General features: G+C 36.8%; 1 protein-coding gene across 3 annotated transcripts in view; it reads right to left on the bottom strand.

Moving 5' to 3' along the window:
* The window catches only part of LOC134212637 (netrin receptor unc-5-like), a 909,680-nt gene that overhangs the window by 449,156 nt on the left and 447,581 nt on the right, over positions 1-12,943 (bottom strand). The gene's annotated exons all lie outside the window — the stretch shown is intronic.

Genomic DNA, 12,943 nt, shown 5'->3' with positions numbered 1-12,943 from the left:
TGGTAGAACTTGGTTCACTTTATTTTAATAATCAGTATAACATCAATTACATATCCAAAATCACATTCCGCAACATAGGGGAACTGTTCCGATCTCCATCTCACTGTACATATATCCATCTCATCGCTGAACAAAGAAATACGGCACCAAATTCGTCGCTTCTTTTGTCAACATGCGTGCTCACTGCTGAAAAAAATCACAAAATATAAAACAAACGAAAATCCTTTCCATTGCTTTGTTTTTGATGGGATGGAAATAGGAGCTATGAGATGAAGTGGCGAACCGTTCCCCTATATTGAATCAATCAAAATCCATTAATTTTTAGCATAAAGCTTAAAGGGTACTTGGTATCAATCTTTAATGAATCATGAATATTTGTATACATAATCATTCCAATTTATTTTGGGTGGCAGACTACGTAATGATGGCTAGTTTAATCCTTCCTTTTGTGCTCTGCAGTCTTTGTAAAATTACATGTCATCGGCGTAGCCTAGCCCGAGCAAGAGAAATTGGCTCAATAACACCTAATTATGTTATTGATTTGATACCATACTCTGTTATGAACTAGCCCTGCATAAGAGGTAAAATACAAAAGGAATAATACCAACAACTAATATACACAATACTCAAGCCATAACATACTAAGCTATTAAACTGAATTTCAGTAACAAATCTATAACTAATTATTATTCGTTTGGTATGCCTAAGTATGTTATGCCTCAAGAATTCTGTATATAAGTTTTTGGTATTATTTTTTTTTGTATTTTACCTCTTATACAAGGCTAGTTCATACCAATTTCTGTTATCGAGGTCGTCGCTCCTGTTCGGGAGTGGTTGGACGGATCTTGTGAACACCGAAGCAGACACGAAAGACAACCACCCTTGCCGTAACCATCTGCAAGTTTCAAAAGAACTAGCAGAAAGAGAGTCCCTGAAACACGAACTTTGAACGATCCATCATCGCCTTGAGCAATTGTACACGTATTTCGAGGAATTCGAGTTTGTGCATTAGAGTGATTTAAATTTTGACTTTTTCGCTCCCTGTGCTTAAACGATTGTTTTGCTAGTTTAATAGTCCTCCCAAATTTTAGCTGATTTGGATGTAATTTGGTTGTGCACGTGCCGTTTGAAGGTTATATGAAAATTACTATGAGAATTGCCACTTATGTAAAGGATCGTTACGTGAAGCAGCGCAGAATCTATTTGAATATATTTAACATCGCCATCATAGAATAGATCCTAAGCCGAAAGCCAGTTGTTGTTGCGAAGCAATCTGACTTTTGTGAGCAAAATTATAAAGAAAACAGAAAGGTTCATTATTGATATTGATGTTATTCTTCTACGTGTTAAATTGAATTTCCACAATTCAGTAATTCCTTAATAACTTTTGTTGCCAGCATCAAATCGTTTAGCAACAACGACGATATTTTTCCTTGTTAAATTTCGTATGTTGTTAACGTATTCATACATTTTTAGAGTTTAATGGGCAATGATGGGGAACGGTTTTTCACAAAAGTTACTGTTTTCATAGTAATTTTCATACAAGCTTCAAACTGCTTGTGCTCAGTCAAATTACATCCAAAATAGCTAAAATTTTAGGACGATTATTAAAATGGCAAATGCCATCGTTTAAGCATAGGGGAGCAAAAAAGTCAAAATTTGAATCACTCTATTGTGCATTAACTACTGTATAGTTGATCTCAATCGACCATGTCATTGGCGGCTTCGAGTTTGATGCATTGATGATGTTTAGGCACATTTGTTGGCATCCCGAGCAAAGTAGAATAACTTATCGATAAAAAAATTCTATTATCCGGTTATCTATCGATTTGATAAATAAATTTGTTATCATTTTGGCTGAGTTAACAGCCAACATAACAAAAATGATAACAGAATTTCGTTCCTGAAATAACTAAATGGAAGCTAATTAAATTATCACTGATACCAAATTGATAACACATTTTGTTATACATGTCATTTAACCAAATAACAGATTTAGTTATCATTTAGTTATCAGTCATCGCTGTTTTACAGACCAAAATAGTAAAATCTTCTTTACCGACTTCGTTACGCATTTATAAAAATGTTTGCTTTCACCGGGATTCGAACTCGAATCGAGCGGTTGAGCGGCGCTGTCTCTAGCCATCCATCCAATTAAGCTTGCTTGAGAAACAGAAATGAAGAGTGCTACGCCTTCTTCCCTTTGCATTTAAAGGGTTTATATTCAGATCTTGACGTCACGGCCGTCGCATCGATGCGGTTAGCTGAACAGAGAGCAAGTTATTATAACTTATCAATAACAGATTCTATTATCAGGCTAATTTGATAACTGGAATTGTTATCATTTCGGTTGAATTACGAGCAGTGAACGAACATGATGTTTTTTAACACATCCTTGTACCGTTTTAATTCAAATCCCGAACTAACTCGTATTCCGAACAGTATCGCGTGTCGGGTGTTTATCTGAAACATTTAGCTAATATTGTATAAATAAATAAATAAACGACTTTCTTGGCATGCGATCAAATCAATGATATTATAATATTCTGCATCAATGAAATACAATACAATTCTACATTTGAGTGCATTCAATATAGTATTCGAAATTTAAGTCAACGTGAACGGAATTCGAGACAATTTTTGCTATGCTTGTTTGGTAATTGATACGAAGTTTGGCAGAACAAAGTCATTCAGTATTGATAGCAACATTCAATAAATAATTATTATCAGGAATTTGTATAAAAGTTTTATTCTTTTTTACCGATGGAAAAAATCGATCTATTCATCTATTTCAACTCATGTGCCACCTCCGAACTAAAAAATGTGCTAACTATTCATGATATGTTCCGTTTTTTTCAAATGTATGTATAAAAACTGCTGATTCCAGGACGTATTAATCCGTGAAAAAAAATTGCAAATTGGAGAATACTTTTGTGATAATAAACACCTCAAATCGTTTTGACTTATATAGATAGACCATGTCATAGACAAATCATTAAATATTTCAATCGAATATATAAACCCTCTTAAGACGAATCGGCCTGCGATCAGTAAATTCTTGTGAATCAGATAATCTTTTCGCGAGTTATATTGGTCTAAAGAAATCCAAAAAGATGAATCAAAACGATTATCCTATTCGTTTTGGGCTTTGTTTGAATGTATGTAGGAAGAGTTATTTCAGCCAATGGATAACTTACAGTATTATCAGTTTGATATCATTTCAGTTATCTGCCGTTGCTCGGGATTTGTGTCATATATACACTATCTATTGAACAACGAATACCTGGTATATGGTACACGGTGCCCTGTCCATTCAAAATAGATAATCAGATTTCCGATTTTTCCCGGTCCGCAAATTGTCCCTTGCCTGTGCCTTCTTGTTCCCGTCGGATCATTGTCGAGAACAATTTTCACCAGATTACTGTCCGACATGCTTGAATCTATCAATCATAGTCTATTTTCCATCATACAGGTGAACTTCGATATAACGTACATTTCGATTTCAAAGTTGTACGTTATATCGAAGCATGAATAAACATCCTTATTTTACAGTACTTGAATGTTGTTCAACTATCTACTTTGTTGGTAAATATTTATTTTTCTGAATTAGCAGTGTGGAACAGATTTCCTTGCGATTCCTACAAACTTGTCCGTGTTTTAGAAAAGTGACTCTTGTGTTGATGATGTTGACTGCTTTCGATGTTTATTTCGGTGATTTATTTGGCGTTTCAAACTGGTTTTGAATAAAAAACAACTATATGTTGTTTTTGATTCAAAAACCAGTCTGAAACTCCAAATAAATCACCGAAAAGCAAAATGACCCGAAACATTAAATTCCTTATTATTATTTATTGAAAGCAGGGTTTGAATCCAAAAGAGAATGAACAAGTCTCTCACTTCTCGTCTCTGTATACATATACGATACGAGAGAGACTTTTTTCGCAAGCTGTCATGATAGAGAACTGATTCGGGAGGCTATACCCCATGATAAATTTCTTTTCGAACGCTCCAAATGCGGGGAGCACTGGCTCTGATGATGCATTTCAACTTGTTCTACACAGCTGTGCAGTAACCAACACGAAATGAGCGAAAACAAAGCGAAAATCACCATGTTTCTGTGGAGGCTGCCTATCCGATTCTGTTTTTTCGCACTTGTATTCAAGTTTGATAAATTTGTTATCATGGCTTGTTATGATTCGGAACAGTTTTTGCCTCTCTTCTATCGTTGTTCGTTATCTATTGAGAGCGATTTCTGCAAGCCCTGATTGAAAGCAAAGGAAATAATTTGTAGAACAGGGCTTGCTTTTCTTCACACTGTTAGCATGAATATTTATAAATTGGTTATGTGTGATCTTTAGCGGATTTAAACTAGGGAAAAATTGATATCCTGCCAATTTTGATAAATCTTGGCGAAATTTCCGAAGGAATTCCTGAAGCAGTTCCTGAAGGCAATTCTGGACAAATTAAAGATTTTTTTTTCGAAAATTCCTTTGAGAATTTCTTCAAGAATTCCTTTATGAATTCTTTCCCTTTTAGTAAAACCATACAAAATAACTGAATTCTATTCCATAATAATTATTATTGGTTGGAAGAATTATTCTAGAAATTTACTGTACTGAAGAAGAAATAGTTTCTGATGGGGTTTCTAATTTTTTTTTTTCGAATGAGTACTTTAAGGATTTTTCGAATTAATTCGCGGAGGAGTATCGGAAAGAACTTGTGAAGGCATTTCCAACAACATGTTTGAAGGAATTTTTGATGGAATTTTCAACGGAATAGTCAAAGATTTACTAAAGGGATTTCCGAAGAAATTCCAAAAGGAATTTTGGAAGGATTTTTTGAAGGAATTCTCGAAGGTATTCCTAAAGGAATTTTCAAATTATTTCTTAAAGGAATTCCTAAAATGAATCAAAAGAATTTTTAATGGAGTTTAAAAAGGACTTTTCGGTTTTTTAAAGAAATATTTTATGGAAAACATGGAAAAAAACCTAAGGAATTCCCAAAGCAATTTCTGAAAGAGTTGGTGGAAAAATTTTAGGGGAATGTTTTAAGTAATTCCCTAATGGATCTCCCATAGGAAGTTCTGAAAGATTTGCTGGCCAATAGTCTAAAAGAATTGAAATAGAATTTTCTTTATGAATTCCTGAAAGAATTTCTAAAGAAATACTCCAAGAAATACTCTGAAGGGAATCTTGAAGTAATGCCCAAAGAAATTGTTGGAGAAATCTAAGAATGTCGGAAGTTTCTTCAGGAGTTTCTTTCAAAAATCCTTCAGGAATTTCATAGAATTTTGTTCTATAATTTTGGAAGAAATTCCTGTGAGAATTTCTAAAAGTATTCTTCAAGGAATTGCCTAAAGAATTCTTGCAAGAATTTCCGGAGGTTCTAAGTTTGTTTTTGAAGAAATTCCCGAAGAAGTTCGATGTGGTAGTGTTGAACTTAATTCTGAGGGAAACTCCAGAGAAATTCCTGGGTCAATTCTCAAAGGAATTACTGGTTTCATTTCCGGAGAATGTTTTGAAGAAATCTAGCCGGGAAGTAGTTTCTGGAGTAATCTTCAAAGATATTTTCAGAGGAATTTTAGAATGCATTAATGGTAAAATTTCTGACAACATAACTCCCTGAGGATATTTCCGAAGAAATTTCTGGAGAAATCTAGTAATGTCTTCGGAAATTCCAGTATTTCTGCGGAAATTCTATTTGGAGTTTCTTACTAAAATTGCTTCGAAAATGCGTGAAAATCCGGAATTTCCTTTAAAAATTCTTTTGAAATTCCATTGCATTTTTGTAAATATTATTCCAGAAATTTCTTTTACGAAAACTCCTGCAGGCCTTTTTTTTAAACTTCATGAATGCAATTGAAATTTTTTGAAAGAGTTGATTTGAAAATTTCTCCTGAAATTCATTTAGAAATTCCTACAGGAATTCCTCCATAAAATCCTCCAAACATTTTTTTCGGTAGCTCTTTTAAACGTTTCCTCTATGAATAATTGAAGAAAAAAAATCCTGCGCGTGAAAGCTACCCGACATCAGTTCAAACTTCGGCAGAACTTTTGCCCAGCATCCTCCAGACATTTGTCCAACATAGGACATGCTTTAAATCTTATTAACTCAATATTCTCCAATACCTTGAAAGAATTCTGAGGATCATGTGAACTGAAGTAACAATAATGCCTCTAGATGATAAAATTTGTCTTCATAAAATGAGTGATGAATGATCCTAACTATTTATTAAATTATTTCGGAATGACTACCCAAATTTAAATATTTTTTCAAAGTGTACGTTATATCGTGGGGGTGATATCAAAGATTACCTGTGCATTTTAAAAGTTTAAAAATTCCCATTCACTGATAAAATATTGGAATTTTGAAAGTTTTAGAACTTTTTTTTTTGTTTCGTTTAAGTATACCAATAGAAAAATATTTAGAGTGAATCTTCCACCACTATAACCTATTATATTAGACCAATGTGGAAAAATATTCAAATATAAATATTTCAATTCAATCTGTTGAGTGTTACAGACAAAAAAAAAAGAATTTTGATTTTTTGAACCACTTCTAGGCATGCATTGAAGTTTATTTTGTCGATCGAAATAAAACTTTATACTCACAATAAGTAATAAAAAATCCGTCCAATTGGTGGCTTGAACATGAAGTTATGTAGTTTTTGTACAGAGATGATAATTATTCAAACAACCTTTAAAGATTTGTTTAGTTTTTCTCAAAAAAATATAATGATATTACAAACCAATTTTAATTTTATCAATTTTCACTTAGATTGTTTTCCAAACCATGCACCAGCATTTCATCAACAAATATTTTTAATATTTTTTTTGTTTCATCACTCTAGAAGTCTTGTCCAGTCTTCACGAAAACATGTACCGCGTTGAACCATGTGTAGTTTTTTCGTGTACATATATATATTATGCCCCATATAGATAGAAAATCGAGTAAATATGGGACAGATATGCTTGATGCAGCAATTTACAGCTCCATCGAATTGCGCACCTTCCAATTTCCATCGAATTATTTAACAACAAAAAAAAACAATACCTATTTAACATCGCTTTATGGTTTCATAAGATTTTTATTATATTTTGTGTAAAACTGGTAAAACTATTGAAAACAATACAAGTTTCTCTAAAAGTTTATTTTTGAGAGTTAATAATAATCCAACCTACAAACGGGTAAATTGATAGCTGGCTCAGGATAGAGACTTTTCAGTTCGTGGTGTGATTCACTCATGGATGAGGGGTTCAAGAATCATCAACAAATATCTCAAAGAAAAGAGAATGGTTGAGTAATTTAAGGATGCTCCCTTGCAGGTGAGGATTATTCATACTTTTTAGCTATCATGGTTAGTTTGATTTTATTTTGGAAAAAGAGGCAGCGCCTTATACTCCTGAGACATTCACAAATGCAATTTAAAAAATCGTTAAACGAGGATAAATTTCAAATATACTAACATAGTAGTAAAGCATGATAAGTTATAACAGCTCAAGACACCATGAAATACCAAACGATCGTATACTTTTAAAAAAATGTTTGGAATTGTTTTGATTTCAGTAATCCTATTGTATCATTATTGCCAGCCATATAATTTTATAATACCCAATAGTTACTCGATACATTGAAAAGATTTTTAAGATTTGAAAAGATCATAACTATGGTGATGAACATTTGTGACTTGATCGATAGTTAAATTTCCCGGTTGGTTGGAAGATTTCCCGCATTATTTCCGTTTTTTCCGTTTTTACCGACTGGATGGACACCCTGGTAGAACGTTGCTTCAAAGATCCCGCCTCACGAGCTTTTTTTGCAATTGGTGTGGTCAATGATATAAAATTTGCAAGAGTACCTTGTAGGTAGCGTTTAGCAATGGTATCGCAGGGTAATTGCTAAACTCTGATGAACGGCGCCAATTGTGGGTATGCGTGGGAGGATTCTCAAGGAGACAATATTTCGAAAAGAAACAGAAGTTCGGCAGCATGAAATGCTACAGTAGAATGAGCTTTTGGAGAAGTTGCTTCTGAAACAGCAGGAGCATGTGGATCAAATGGAGCGAATGCGCGAACAGTTCCGGGTAAAAATAATAGAAATGAAGACGAAAAACGCTGCCGACAAGGAGAAGACAAAGCTTGAGAGCAGTGTTGTGCTTAATCATTATCAGACGATCATGATTGCAATTTTCATGTGAAAACTTCTCACGTGAAAACAGTAGGCGAGTTGTCGCCGGCGACAACTTCTCAAATTTTGTACTCAAACGATAATAAACACAGAATTTTCATTCAATTCTTCACTAATAATAGATAATTGCCAACAGTCCCGTTATATCTATTTGGCGTTATAGCTTCATGCTAGTGAGGAAAAAGAGTTCAAAATGTAACGGTAAATGCATCAAATCAAGATACGATTTTTAAACGATTCTTAATCGCTGGCGAGTTTTAATCACTTGAAAATTTAAAAGTAAAATCGCGAGTGAGTTTGATCATTCTCGATTTTTTGAAAATTTTATTTTTATTAAACACGTGAAGAGTGAAGACGCTAGCGCTGGACCATTATCAAAGGAGTGTTCAAGTGGAAGAAAAAATCGCAATCCTGCATCTGAAGAAGAAGAAAGCGAGGAAGAAGTGTCGAAGGACGATAACGAGTCAAACGGCTCCGAAGAAGATTTTAAGGAATCCGAATCAGAGTGAGAGTCCGATGCTCAAACCGAAGTAGAACCAGACAAAGAAGATAATATGAAGAGAGGCAACAAGTGGAGAGTTTCTACGAAAGTTGAGTCATACGGGCTGGGGCGAGATCCAGAAGAACCGACGAAGGTGCAACTAGCTGCCTGAAATGGACTTTCTAAGAAGCTTTCTATATTTTCTGGAAGGCGTGAAGAGTGGCCACTATTGGTGGGTAGCGATTAAGCATTGAATAACGTTTGAGGGTACAATTATTACTGAAAACCTTGTTCAACTGCAAGAATGACTCAGAGGACCGGCCTTGGAAAGTGTACGAGAATAGTTGCTGTTGTTAAAGTCGGTTCCAAAGGTGATCGAAAAGTTGCGGCAACTTTCTGGGCGACTGGAGCAGCTCCTGCAATTCCACTTAGCTGAAAAATTGAAAACATTTATTCCGTTCGGGAATGGTGTGGAGCTGCTGCGTGACCACTTGGAAGCATCAGATAGCACCTGGTCAATCCATTGCTGTCTCAAAGAGTATTGGACAAGCTGCCCTCCGCAGATAAACGAGAATGGGTGCGATTTAAAAGCGCCAAGAAGAAAGTGAATTTAAGAACCTTTCCGATCGTTACAGAGGCTAGCTTCACAGGCCTACGTCTTAGCAAAAACGAATGACACTCGACCGTTTATTTGGAGCCACACAGGAAGGAATGAATGATAGAAATGCCTGGAAGTACCATAGACATGACTCCGCTTCATTGGATACCCGCCATCCGGAAATGTGAGACCTTGTAAGGCTTGTCAGCGCACAGACCACCGGCTGCGCTTTTGCCAAGACTTCAGGGCAATGTCGTTAACCGATCGCATGCAGATCATCGAAAGGGGTAAACTGTGAAAAAATGCCTGAACGATCATGGAAGAGCGCCAAGTACAGGCTCCATTCAACAACAAATAAGTTTCACGCCATTTACAAACGCCACGCCAAAAAATATCAGTTTTAAAAAATTTAAAAAATTGTTGCCAAAACTGAAAGTTGCCTACATCGAATGGGGTCTTTAAATTTAAAATTCGTTGCGACGTAGATGAACGCCACCACCCTCTCCTACATCTTGCGGAGTGAAGGGTTGTTATCAACACTCATTTAACCATTGAAGGTACCATTTTGTTTCGGCAGATCCCTGTTACGTTGCATTGCGGCAACCATGCGTTCAAAACGATGGCACTTTTAGATGAAGGAGCATCTATAAGATTGGTTGAACGGTCATTAACTGTCAAGCTGGGCGTGAAAAGAGTTCATGAACCACTTACGATCACCTGAACCGCTGATGTCACGCGGAACGAAAGAAACTCGGAGAAATTGAATCTCTGGATTTCCTCTCCAGGGAGCGAAGAAAACTTCTATGAAAAGCGATGCAAACAGTTGAACAGCTTCTTCTACCTAAGCAATCAATTGCTGCTACCAATATCAGGGCAACATAGGTATTAGCACATCCGCAACATTCCGCTCTCGTAAAATACGAGTCAACGGCCGGGAATACTCATTAGATTAAATGAAGCTGTTGCGACAATGGAGACTAAGATCAGGAAATAAGGTGAACCGATCGCTGATCGATTGGGCAGTTTATGGACCGACTAAAAGCCACAAGTAGAGCAGTTTTGTGGAGTATAATCACATAAAAATTTCAGCAAATATTTGCATGTTTTCTAACGGAATCAATACGCACTAGAAGATTCCGTGGTTGAAGTGCCCAGGGAGTCACAAGAAGAACTACGAGTTCGTGGGATTGTAGAGCAAACTACAGTTCGAATAGGCGATCGTTTCGTAATCGTTATGCTATGGAAAAACGACAATCCGAAGTTTCCAAACTGTTACCGGATGGCAGTACAGTGTTTGAAGTAACTAGAGCAAAACTGAAGAAAACACCGGAGCTATCTGACAACCTAAGGAGTCAGATCGAAGAATATAAAAAAGGGATACGCGCGCTTAGCAACTCAGGAAGAATTGGCAAAGCTCGAACGAAGCTCATATTTTAATCCTTTCCGATCAATGTTGCGTTGAAGGCGAGATGGACCGTGATCGGTCTTAGCCGTCAAATAGACAACACAAAAAATGCTGTAAACCCAGCAAAGTGCGGATAGTATGGGACTCAGCCGCCACACTAGATGGGGTCTCATTAAATTCCTAGTTACTAACAGGTCCATCTCTGCACATGTCAAACTGTGACACGTAGCCTTTTCGTGGACGGTTTATCTTTCATAAAACTTTCGTATGTTATTAGCGTTGCACAGTTGCTCAGTTGGGCTGAGAAATGGTGAGTTGACATCCGGGAAGGAGCGCTTTACATAGCTCTGGTCCTCAAAAGTCCCAATTTTCACACTTCCAGGGTCTTCCGATGACAATTGACAGCCAGGGTTGCGTATTTAGCTGTATGTGTAGCCTGAGCACTGTTGCCCTTCTGACATCAGCTAGAGTGAGGGGGTGCATCTTGTGGGGTCTGCCTAGAATATGGTGGGGTTTTACAGTAAGCCCTGTTGAACTTCTATTAAAAGCTGCATGTATCCCGAAGCAGGCTCTATCAAAATGACCGTGTGCCGCTGAAAGTGCACTAGCCTAGTCCAGGTGTTGGTTAGGACTTCAAACAAATTTGACCCGACTGATTGAGCGTCTGTTCACCATGGAGGTGCGGCTCCAACAGCGTCTTTTCTGGCATCCAGCGGATGAGTATGAAATGTTATTCCCCAGAAGCTATACCTGAGAGGTCCGTTGGCCAAACATTGGAGAACACTGAATGCCGTCGGGATAAATTCTGCTATACTCTGGTTTGCGAGTTGGCTTCCAACTAAGCACCCAGGCACACTCTGCGCTTGTGAAGTGGGAACCGATAAATAAAAGGATAATCGTTGCCAGATTCAGAACACGGGCCCGAAACCTTACTATAATCCAATGTTATGCGCTAACCGATGCTGCCGATCTGCAAGACAAAAAGAATCACTACAGCCAACTCATTGCCGTCGTAGATAGAATTCCGAAAAGGGTGATATCAAGATCTGTATGGGCGACTTCAATGCAAAAATCGGATCCGACTACTCGAACCATGAGTGCATTATGGGACGCCATGGTCTCGGAGCAAATGAGCGAAAACGGAGAGCTGTTGGCAGAGTTCTGGGGTAATAACGACATGGTGATCGGGGGATCGCTCTTCCACGTGATGTGGGTCTGGCATGACAGCTTTACAGAAAATCAAATCGACCGCATCTGCATCAGCCGAAAATGGAAACGGAGCCTTCTTGATGTATGTAATTCTAACGTGAAATGTGTGCTGCTATACACTAGCGAACCATGCACAATGGTCGGATTCGTCAAATTTCACGACATAAATCGATAACTCAAAAACCATCAGTGCTAGAGTTTTGACGTCTTCAGAAGAAATGATCTACTAGAAGAGATCTATTTGTGGTGTAAGTTGTCATTAGGATGGCCCTTCGGTGAAATTTTTCTGGAAATGTATTTTTTTACCCTTTTGAGTTAGGAGTTCATGTAATTCTACAAAGTTGTAGAGAATTTAATTCTAAGCATTTTTGCTTAATAAACATTTATTTTATCTCATATAGTTGATGTTTTATGACAAAAATGCTAAATTTAGATAGGGTGGTCCCGAAAAAAATAGTTTTTAGCTTCCACTTTCATCAATTCAGAATATTTTAAAAAACTGTCTTAGCATCGCTTCACGGTCTTTGGATGGCGCATCTTTTGGTTACATAAGATGGTTGATAGCTTCATTTTAAAGCATATTATAAGCGTTTTTTCATGAAAAAGTGATATTTTTCTGAGCGTTCTACTGCAGCTAGTAGCAAATATACAGCTATATATGTGGGAGAAGAATCAAAAGGAATAAATTTTGGCTGTTACACTTTTTTCAAATGTTGGTTTATAACTGACAGGACGCGCAACATCCAGTGGACCGGTGGAGAATTTTTCGATCGCGAAAAGTTTCCTTCTTATCGAGGCGGGAATAGAGCCCACGCTCCAAAGTCCATGCATCTATACGATTGACGGCGCCAACCGGAAGACCACAAAACCATCAAAGAACCCTTCTTTATCTAAAATATTTAAATCGACCCGTGTGGAAAAGAAGCCGAAAAAATCATTTTCACATTTTAACTACTGGAACGATTTTAAGGTGTTCTCATGAAATAAATGCTTAAGAGCGCTACTTTTGTGGCGAAATACAAAATCATAAAATTCAAGTTGGTTTTTCATGGCTAATTCGCAG

The sequence above is a fragment of the Armigeres subalbatus genome, chromosome 2, assembly GCF_024139115.2.
Source record: "Armigeres subalbatus isolate Guangzhou_Male chromosome 2, GZ_Asu_2, whole genome shotgun sequence".
Lineage (NCBI taxonomy): Eukaryota > Metazoa > Arthropoda > Insecta > Diptera > Culicidae > Armigeres > Armigeres subalbatus.
The sequence above is the reverse complement of the archived record's forward strand: the minus strand, read 5'-3'. Positions and strand labels throughout refer to the sequence as shown.